General features: G+C 38.2%; 1 pseudogene; it reads left to right on the forward strand.

Annotated features, from left to right (window-relative positions):
* Positions 1–7,997: 7,997 nt before the first annotated feature.
* On the forward strand, positions 7,998–9,462 carry LOC109556814 (ATP synthase subunit alpha, mitochondrial pseudogene; annotated as a pseudogene).
* Positions 9,463–10,937: the final 1,475 nt, after the last annotated feature.

Below are 10,937 nucleotides of genomic sequence, written 5' to 3' on the forward strand. Positions count from 1 at the left end.
GATCAGTATAAACCTGAATTTAACCCATTAATAAATAGTGAAAACATTTCCAGGTTGGTATATACAAATCTACCTTTATTGACTACAATTGTATGAATGTGTCATAATTTATCTTGCCACTCCCCACTGAAGGAGATGTAGATAATTTCCAATATTTTGCTGCAACAGCAAACATTGCAATGAACATTGAGATACCTCTCTATTCTTTCTGTATTTCTCTATTCTTTCTATTCCAGAGGTGGATTTAATGGAGTCAATAGTCTATATTGCTTAAACTTTTCAAAGGTGCTACCAAAATTGCTCTCCATGGAGGAAACTGTACCAGTTTAAACTTCTCTCAATGTTGTATCAAAGTACTCTTTTTCCCTCTACTGTTGCTTTTATTAGAAACTATCAATCTTTAACATATTTCCTAGCCTGACAGGTACAAATTGGTATCTCACTGTAATTTTTCTGTATTGTTTTCCTAACCACTAGTGAGATTAAGCATTTTTTAAAATTTTTATTTAATTTTGGCTGTGTTGGGTCTTGGTTGCCACACATGGGCTTTCCCTAGTTGCAGTGAGCAGGGGCTACTCTCTAGCCCCTGCTAGAGAGTACGCAGGTTTCACATCGAGGTGGCCTCTCTGTTGTGGAGCCTGGGCTCTACGGCACACGGGCTTCAGTAGTTGCAGCATATGGACTGAGTAATTGTGGCTCCTGGGCTCTAGAGCACAGGCTCAATAGTTGTGGCACAGAGGCTTAGTTGCTCCATGCATGTGGGATCTTCCTGGACCAGAGATTGAGTACTTCTTCACCACTGAGCCACCAGGGACACCCAAGATTAAGCATTTTTAAAGTATATCTGTTGATCATTTGTTTTTGTTTTTTTTTTTTTTGCTATAAGTTGCCTATTCATAACCTTTGTTAGTTATCTATTACTGCATTACATTACTGCAAATTTAATGGCTTGAACAACACACATTTATCATCTCATAGTTCTGTGGGTCAGGGTCTGGCACAGCTTAACTGAGCCCTCTGCTTTAAGTCTCTTTACAAGACTATGGTTTCATCTGAAAGTTTAACTAAGGAAGGATCCACTTCCAAGCTCCTGTGGTTGTTGGCCGAATTCAATTCCTCAGGAACTGTTCAAATGAGGGTCTCAGTTCCTTGATTTCTGTTGGTCAGAAACCACTCTCACTTCCTTAATATGTGGGCCTTTCTAACACGGCAACTCAATTCATCAGAGTGTGTGAGCCGAGAAGCAATAGACAGCTAGCAAGACAGAGGTCACCGTCTTGTGGAAGCTAATCACAGAAATGATTTCCCATCATCATTGCTGTATTTTGCTGGATCCTGGCACGTGTAAGAGATTACACAAGGGGTGTGTGTATCTGGAGACAAAGATTATTGTAGACCATTTTAGAGGGGGAAGTGGCAACCCTCTTAGGTATTCTTGCCTGGCAAATTCCATGGACAGAGGAGCCTATAAGGCTATATAGTCCATGAGGTTGCAAAGAGTTGGACAACTGAGCATGCATGCACCACATATTTTTTGCCCATTTTTCAGTAGGGCTATGTGTCTTTTATTTATTGATTAGCTAGAGTTCTTCTTTTTTTTTTTTTAATATAATGGGTGCTGCTGCTGCTGCTGCTCAGTCACTTCAGTCGCGTCCAGCTCTGTGCGACCCCATAGACGGCAGCCCACCAGGCCCCACTGTCCCTGGGATTCTCCAGGCAAGAACACTGGAGTGGGTTGCCATTTCCTTCTCCAATGCATGAAAGTGAAAAGTGAAAGGGAAGTCGCTCAGTCGTGTCCGACTCTTCGAGACCCCATGGACTGCAGCCCACCAGGCTCCTCCGTCCATGGCAAGAGTTCTGGAGTGGGGTGCCATCACCTTTTCCGATATAATGGCAAGAGTTCTTTATATTCTACAGATATATTTGCGTAGTGGTGGCAGTGATAGTGGTGTATGTCTGTATGTGTGTGTAGACAGAATAATTTCTTCCAGGACTAGCTATTTAACTTTTATTTAGTTACTCTTTTCCTTTATAGCTTCTGAATTTTGTTTATTCTTTAAGAAGTTCATTCTGTCCCCATACTTTTTAGATTTTATATTTTCTTATAATACTTTTTAGTTTTGTTAAAATATATTTAGATATTTAAGTCAAATGGAATTGATTTTCCTATGATATGTAAGTGAAAAATCTACTTCGCCAAAAGAACAATTTACCTAGCATCATTTATCAAACAGTTTATTTTATTTTTAAGAATTAAGTTCTTTTTAAAGGTTTGTATATGTATATCTAATTTGTTCATACAATGGGATGATATACTAACAGTTTTTGATTATGTTTTAATTTTTTTGTGAGATGTCCTCTAATGTTAGTACTAAGTACTTTCAACCATTTAACTAAATGTATTTTGGAAAGATAATGGCTCTGGGTTATTCTGTCTCTGATAGTTACATCTGTGCACCTGGGGTAAGTTACTTCCCCTTTTCTTCTACCTCTGATTAACTCCAAATATACCTCTTTGGGGCACTTATTCTCAGTTGTTAGTTACTGTGTAATTAGTCTGTCTCCTCCCATTAAACCATAAGTTCCATAGACTAGGTACTTCTTTGATTTTGGTTTATTCTTGAATTCCCAGTTCTTATCTGAGGGCTCAGCACATAGTAGATGCTCAAAAATAATTTTTTTGGTAAATATATACATGCATACATTATTGAATAACTGAATGTCATTTAACCTCTTTGGACCACTAATCTGTCCATCTATAAAATGAAGAAATCATGGCAGATGAATTCATTCATCCATTCAAAAACTTTTTATGTGCCCACTGAAAGGTCTGTAGTCCCCTTCAGAGAGGCAAAATACAATGGAAAAATATACCTAGAACATGTATTATATTTGTTCGTATCTATCCATTTATCTCTCTCCTTTCTATATATAAAATTTCTTTTTACTATAAATGTTAATTATCATTGGGCTATTATTAAATTCCCTTTAATGTTGAATAAATTATTAAATATGAAAAAATATTTTAATCCTAATAAATTCTCCTGTGAGTAGCATTATCATAGTTGATTTTTTTGAAATGTGTCCATTTATATTTTAAGAAGTGTTATAGATTTACGAATGTAGTTGGGTTAGCTTTATATTTTTTTCTTTTTATTTATAGTGAACTCTTCGTGTTTTCTTTGTAAACGAAGCTGGTAACATGAATATAACAGATATAAAGTGTTTATATTTGTTGTGTCTCATTTATTTCTTTCTCATTCTGCAGTTCTGTAATTGGAGCTGCAGAGTGTTATATTTTATTTTCTGCAGGCTACTGCTTGCTCTTTTTCTTAGTGTACCTTAGTGAAAATGGGTTTTGCTTCCTCAAATAGAAAAATTTTAAAGAAAAACTGTTTTCACTCTTCATAAGGAAGGTTCACTGTTTTTGCTGTTTCATTTATTAAAGCTGCCTTTTCCATCCAGTATTTTTCAATATATTAACAGACAACAGTATTTCTTAAAATCTTCCAGTATTTGATATTTGAGTGACATTCATTAATTTATGTAAACTATCTGGTTTGGATAATTATATTCATTTCATGATAATTTACTTTATCAATAAAATTCAGCAAGAAAAGGCTTAAACAATGATCTATAAAAACAGCAATATGTTCGCCTTCATGTACTGAAAATGCTATCATAAATAATTTTTCCAGAATTTTCTAATGACCTTTCAATAACTAAAAACTATTCAGCACTTGAGCACTTATTTTCTATAAGATTATATATTTAGTACTGATGATGATGGGTAAATTAAATGACCCTTTTTTATAAGTATCTTGTTGCTGCTGCTGCTAAGTCACTTTAGTTGTGTCCGACTCTGTTCGACCCCATAGACGGCAGCCCACCAGGCTCCGCCATCCCTGGGATTCTCCAGGCAAGAACACTGGAGTGGGTTGCCATTTCCTTCTCCAATGCATGAAAGTGAAAAGTGAAAGTGAAGTCGCTCAGTAAGTGTCTGACTCTTCGTGACCCCAAGGACTTCAGCCTACCAGGCTCCTCCGTCCATGGGATTTTCCAGGCAAGAGTACTGGAGTGGGGTGCCATTGCCTTCTCCAGTATCGTAAACAAGTAGAAAAAAAGCACAGCTGAGAATGATTTTGACCCACTGACCTCTGCAACCTACTCACAGCACTCTCACTGCATCTCTTTCTCCCATAGTAAACTACTGGTGTCAGTATATTCTGAATAGCTCAGAGCATTTCCTTGAGAGCAGCCCCTCACCTGCCTATGACCCTTTATTCACCTGTAACTAGTAGCTATAGGAGAAATCCATTTTCCTTTAAGATTATAGTACTAATAAATAATAAACTATTTGAGAAAAGGGGGAAAGTGTTGTTGATTATTTTTTGATAAAAATGATGTTCACAGATATCTAAATACTATGTTCAGGAATTGGAAGACTAAATATTGTTGAGATGGCAATTTTCTCCAAACTGATCTATAGATTCAATGCAAAGCAATCCTTAACAAAATCTCAGGAAGCATTTTTTTTTAGTAGAAATTGAAGCTGACCCTAAATTTATGTGAAAATGCAAAGAAACTAGAATAGCCAAAACAATTTTGAAAAATAAAAAACACATTGGAAGACTTTCACACCTTATTTCAGGATGATACTATGAAGCTATAGTAATCATAACAATATGGTTTCAGCATAAGGATAGACATACAGATCAATGCAACAAAATAGAAAGTCACAATTAGACATAGGTTAACTGATTTTTTTTTTGACAAAGGTGCTGAATTAAATGAATAGGAAAGAAAAAAATTTTTTTTTCAAATAATGGTACTAGTATAATTGGACATCTTTATGCAAACAAAACAAAACTTTTATTCTTACCTCACTCATACACAAAACTTAACTCAAAATAGATCAGATCAGATCAAATCAGATCAGTCGCTCAGTCGTGTCCGACTCTTTGAGACCCCATGAATCACAGCACGCCAGGCCTCCCTGTCCATCACCAACTCTCAGAGTTCACTCTGACTCACATCCATCGAGTCAGCAATGCCATCCAGCCATCTCATCCTCTGTCGTCCCCTTCTCCTCCTGCCCCCAATCCCTCCCAGCATCAGAGTCTTTTCCAATGAGTCAACTCTTCGCATGAGGTGGCCAAAGTACTGGAGTTTCAGCTTTAGCATCATTCCTTCCAAAGAACACCCAGGGCTGATCTCCTTCAGAATGGACTGGTTAGATCTCCTTGCAGTCCAAGGGACTCTCAAGAGTCTTCTCCAACACCACAGTTCAAAAGCATCAGTTCTTCGGCGCTCAACTTTCTTCACAGTCCAACTCTCACATCCATACATGACCACAGGAAAAACCATAGCCTTGCCTAGACAAACCTTTGTTGGCAAAGTAATATCTCTGCTTTTGAATATGCTATCTAGCTTGGTCATAACTTTCCTTCCAAGGAGTAAGCGTCTTATAATTTCACGGCTGCAGTCACCATCCGCAGTGATTTTGGAGCCCAGAAAAATAAAGTCTGCCACTGTTTCCACTGTTTCCCCATCTATTTCCCATGAAGTGATGGGACCAGATGCCATGATCTTCGTTTTCTGAATGTTGACCTTTAAGCCAACTTTTTCTTTTTTTTTTTTCGTTTTATTTTTTTATTTTTTATTTATTTTTTTCTAATTTTATTTTATTTTTAAACTTTACATAATTGTATTAGTTTTGCCAAATATCAAAATGAATCTGCCACAGGTATACATGTGTTCCCCATCCTGAACCCTCCTCCCTCCTCCATCCCCATACCATCCCTCTGGGTCGTCCCAGTGCACTAGCCCCAAGCATCCAGTATCGTGCATCGAACCTGGACTGGCAACTCATTTCTTACATGATATTTTACATGTTTCAATGCCATTCTCCCAAATCTTCCCATCCTCTCCCTCTCCCACAGAGTCCATAAGACTGTTCTATACATATCAGTGTCTCTTTTGCTGTCTCGTACACCGGGTTATTGTTACCATCTTTCTAAATTCCATATATATGCATTAGTATACTGTATTTATGTTTTTCCTTCTGGCTTACTTCACTCTGTATAATAGGCTCCAGTTTCATCCACCTCATTAGAACTGATTCAAATGTATTATTTTTAATGGCTGAGTAATACTCCATTGTGTATATGTACCACAGCTGTCTTATCCATTCATCTGCTGATGGACATCTAGGTTGCTTCCATGTCCTGGCTATTATAAACAGTGCTGCGATGAACATTGGGGTACACGTGTCTCTTTCCCTTCTGGTTTCCTCAGTGTGTATGCCCAGCAGTGGGATTGCTGGATCATAAGGCAGTTCTATTTCCAGTTTTTTAAGGAATCTCCACACTGTTCTCCATAGTGGCTGTACTAGTTTGCATTCCCACCAACAGTGTAAGAGGGTTCCCTTTTCTCCACACCCTCTCCAGCATTTATTATTTGTAGACTTTTGGATCGCAGCCATTCTGACTGGTGTGAAATGGTACCTCATAGTGGTTTTGATTTGCATTTCTCTGATAATGAGTGATGTTGAGCATCTTTTCATGTGTTTGTTAGCCATCTGTATGTCTTCTTTGGAGAAATGTCTATTTAGTTCTTTGGCCCATTTTTTGATTGGGTCATTTATTTTTCTGGAGTTGAGCTGTAGGAGTTGCTTGTATATTTTTGAGATTAGTTGTTTGTCGGTTGCTTCGTTTGCTATTATTTTCTCCCATTCTGAAGGCTGTCTTTTCACCTTGCTAATAGTTTCCTTTGATGTGCAGAAGCTTTTAAGGTTAATTAGGTCCCATTTGTTTATTTTTGCTTTTATTTCCAATATTCTGGGAGGTGGGTCATAGAGGATCCTGCTGTGATATATGTCGGAGAGTGTTTTGCCTATGTTCTCCTCTAGGAGTTTTATAGTTTCTGGTCTTACATTTAGATCTTTAATCCATTTTGAGTTTATTTTTGTGTATGGTGTTAGAAAGTGGTCTAGTTTCATTCTTTCACTCTCCACTTTCACTTTCATCAAGAGGCTTTTTAGTTCCTCTTCACTTTCTGCCATAAGGGTGGTGTCATCTGCATATCTGAGGTTGTTGATATTTCTCCCGGCAATCTTGATCCCAGTTTGTGTTTCTTCCACTCCAGCGTTTCTCATTATGTACTCTGCATATAAGTTAAATAAACAGGGTGACAATATACAGCCTTGACGAACTCCTTTTCCTATTTGGAACCAGTCTGTTGTTCCATGTCCAGTTCTAACTGTTGCTTCCTGACCTGCATACAAATTTCTCAAGAGGCAGGTCAGGTGGTCTGGTATTCCCATCTCTTTCAGAATTTTCCAAAATATATCAGTCTATAATATATAATAGATCTAAATATAAGAGCTAAAACTCTGAAACTTTTAGAAGAAAACTTGGGAAAAAATTTGTAACCTTAGGTAAGCAATAATTTCTTAGATATGACACAAAAAGCACAAATAATAAAATTTAAAAATGGATAAATTTCAAGTTATCCAAATTAAAAATTTTTGCTTTTCTCAGGGCACCATTTAAAAATTAAAAATTTAATAATTAAAAAGCCATAGACTGAGAGAAATTATTTGTAAGACATATGTTTTATAAAGGAGTTGTATCCAAAATACATAAAGAACTCTTACAACTCAACAACAAAGAGAATTCATCACAAAACATGGGCAAAAGATTTGAATAATCACTTCACTCAAGAAGACGTACAGACTAAATAAATATATGAAAAGATGCCCAGAACCGTTAGTCATATTAGATAAGTGCAAATTAATATCACAATGATATATTGCCACACACTCACTAGAATGGCTAAAGTAGAAAACTGACAATACCAAGTGTTGAAAAGGATTTGAAAAAACTGGAGCCATCACACACTACTTTGGAACAATTTAGCAGTTTCTTTACAGTTACTGTATAGTCGGTCTCTAGGCTACAAGTGCAGAGGAAGCCCTTGAGAAGGAGCAGCCGAGGATGTTGTCTGTGTGGGTCACTGCAGCGGTGGGCCTTGCCCTCCCTTGGCAGACCGAGCTGGTCTCCAAAAATGCTCTGGGATGATCCTTCATTGCTGCAAGGAGCCTTCATGCCTCTCATTCTCGTCTTCAGACGACTGGCACTGGTGAGGTGTACTCTCTTCTTGAAGAGCATATTCTTACAGCTGATGCCTCTGCTGATCTTAAAGAGACTGGGTATGTTTTACATATTGGTGATGATACTGCCCATGTACGTGGACTAAGAAATGTTCAAGCAAAAGAAATGGTAGGGTTTTATTCAGGTTAAAGGGTATGTCTCTGAACTTAGAAGCTAATAATATTGGTGGTGTTGTGTTTGGAAATGATAAACTAATAAAGGAATGAGTTACTGTGATGAGAACTGGAGCTATTGTAGATGTTCCAGTTGGTGAGGAGCTGTTGGATCCTGTAGTAGATGCCCTTGGTAATGCCATTGATGGAAGGGGTCCAGTTGGTTCCAAGGTCCAAAGGCAAATTGGCCTGAAAGCCCCTAGGATCATTCTTCAAATCTCTGTGTGGGAACCAATGCAAACTGGCATCAAGGCTGTGGACAGCTTGGTGCTGATTGGTTGTGGTCGACATGAGCTGATTATTTGTGACCGACAGACTGGCAAACGTCATTGCTATTGATACAATCATTAACTAGAAACGATTCAACAATGGAAATAATGAAAAGAAGAAGCTATACTGCATCTACGTTGCCATTGGTCAAAAGAGATCTACTGTTGCCCAATTAATAAAGACACTTACTTAAAAAAAAAAAGAAATAAGCAAAGGATTTGAATAGAAACTTTACCAAAGAAGAAATATAACAAATAAGCAAAATAAACAGAATTTTCTGGGATTGAAGAAATAAAAATGAAAATAGTCAAAAAAAATAAATAAATAAAGACACTTACAGATGCATATACCATGAAGTACACCGTTGTGGTGTCAGCTACTGCTTCAGATGCTGCCCACTTCAGTACCTGGTTTCTTATTTTGTATGTCCCATGGGAGAATATTTTAGGGATAATGGCAAACATGATTTGATCACTTATGATGACTTATAGGCTGTTGCTTATTATCGATGTCTCTGCTGTTCTGCTGACCCACTGGTCATGAGGCCTATCCTGGTGATGTCTTCTACCTATACTCCAGTCTGCTAGAGAGCAGCTGAAATGAATGATGTTTTTGGTGGCTGCTCCTTGACCGCTTTACCAGTCACAGAAACACAAACTGGTGATGTGTCTGCTTACATTCCAAGGAACATCATTTTCATCACTGATGGACAGATCTTGGAAACAGAATTATTCTAGAAAGGTATCCATCCTGCCATTAATGCTGGTTTGTCTATATCCTGCATCAGATCTGATGCACAAACCAGGGCCTTGAAATAGGTGGCAGGTACTGTGAAACTGGTTTCATCCTCCTCAAACTCACTATAATAATGATCTTCTTGCTGATAGCTCTCAAATGTCTATCTCCAGCCCAGGCTGCATCCTTGAGCTCCAGATCTGTATGTACAACTGTCAACTTGACATTTCCATATCTCTTCTTAAAGTTATCTCAAACTTTGCTTGCTCCAGATTCTGAATGTGTGAGTTCTTACTGCCCCATCTGAAAAAGGAGAAAAATAGAAGGAAGGAAAGAATAACACTGTAATCCATGCAGTTGTATAACCTGGAAATCTAAGTCATCATTGTTCATTGTCTCCTCTCTCCTCCAACCCCCATCTGAGCTCGGAATAAATAAGAGTGAGGAAAATAGAAATCAATGTGTCAGCTTTCCTACTGATGAAGGCCAGACTGAAGAATATGGTATAAATGTGTGGCAAAAATGAGTTTCCAAACCCCAGCTTTAGGAAGATTTACCTACCCTGTCCCTGATAGCACCAGACTCCTGGAGCCCTCTCCTTAGAAGGACAGGCTCTTTATAAAAAAAACTTGCCCCTCTGCAGACCAAGAGCCCATGCTCCCTGCAGGCAGTCCAGGCTTAAAGAAGAAAGAGGAAAGGCTGAAACTTGCAAGCCCAGTTACTCACCCAAGCTCATCAATCATGTGAAAGGAGTATGAGATGAGGCAAGAAGAAGCCAGGAAATTTTAAGGAAAATATCTTTTCGTGGAAACCAGAAGAGTAGGGAGGCATCACTCTCCTCATACATTGCAGTATCAAAGCCTATTGATTTCATGTCCAAAATATCTCTGACAGCATTACCTTCTCTCCATTTCTATTACCACCTCCCTGATTCAAGCTAATCTCTCAGCTAGATCTCTGCAATAGCCTTCTTACCATTTTAACTACTGGAAAAAACTGTTCTCACCTCTTTCCTATCTGTTCTCCACACATTACCCAAAGTGATTTTCACAAGGCAAATCTGTTCGTATTTTTTTCTTCCCATCCTTTCTCCTTTCCCCCTTATCCATGGTTCTTGGACCTAGAGTAGGGGATTGAGAAGATTTCAATGGGGATGCGACTTCTAAATGAGACCATAAGAATGACTGAGTATAGTTAGATGAAAAAAAACAGGGAGCAAAGCACTGCAGGCCCAGGGAACAACAAATAGGAAAATGTAAAAGGTAAGCAATAGCCTGGATAGAGTGTCCCGGCAAAAGAAAATTTCAGAATGACTGGAAATAGGAGAGTGATAAGCAGACAGCTTGGTAAAGAGTTTGGAATTTTTCCCAAGGGCAGTGGGAAGGCTTTGAGGGGTTTAAATAAGGTAACGACATAGATGGATTTGCATTTTCTGGCTGCTCTGTGGATACTGGACTAGGTGGGAAAGCAGTAGATGAAATGTGGGGAGACAATATGAAAGGCATGCTTTCTGGTGGTGTCAATGAGGATAGTGAAACAGATAGCCATCTATATCTGAGAGGTAGAGAGAATAGACTTGGTAATACGATGATTGAGGGAGAGGGTA

Source organism: Bos indicus, chromosome 3 (genome assembly GCF_029378745.1).
Source record: "Bos indicus isolate NIAB-ARS_2022 breed Sahiwal x Tharparkar chromosome 3, NIAB-ARS_B.indTharparkar_mat_pri_1.0, whole genome shotgun sequence".
Classification (NCBI taxonomy): Eukaryota; Metazoa; Chordata; class Mammalia; order Artiodactyla; family Bovidae; genus Bos; species Bos indicus.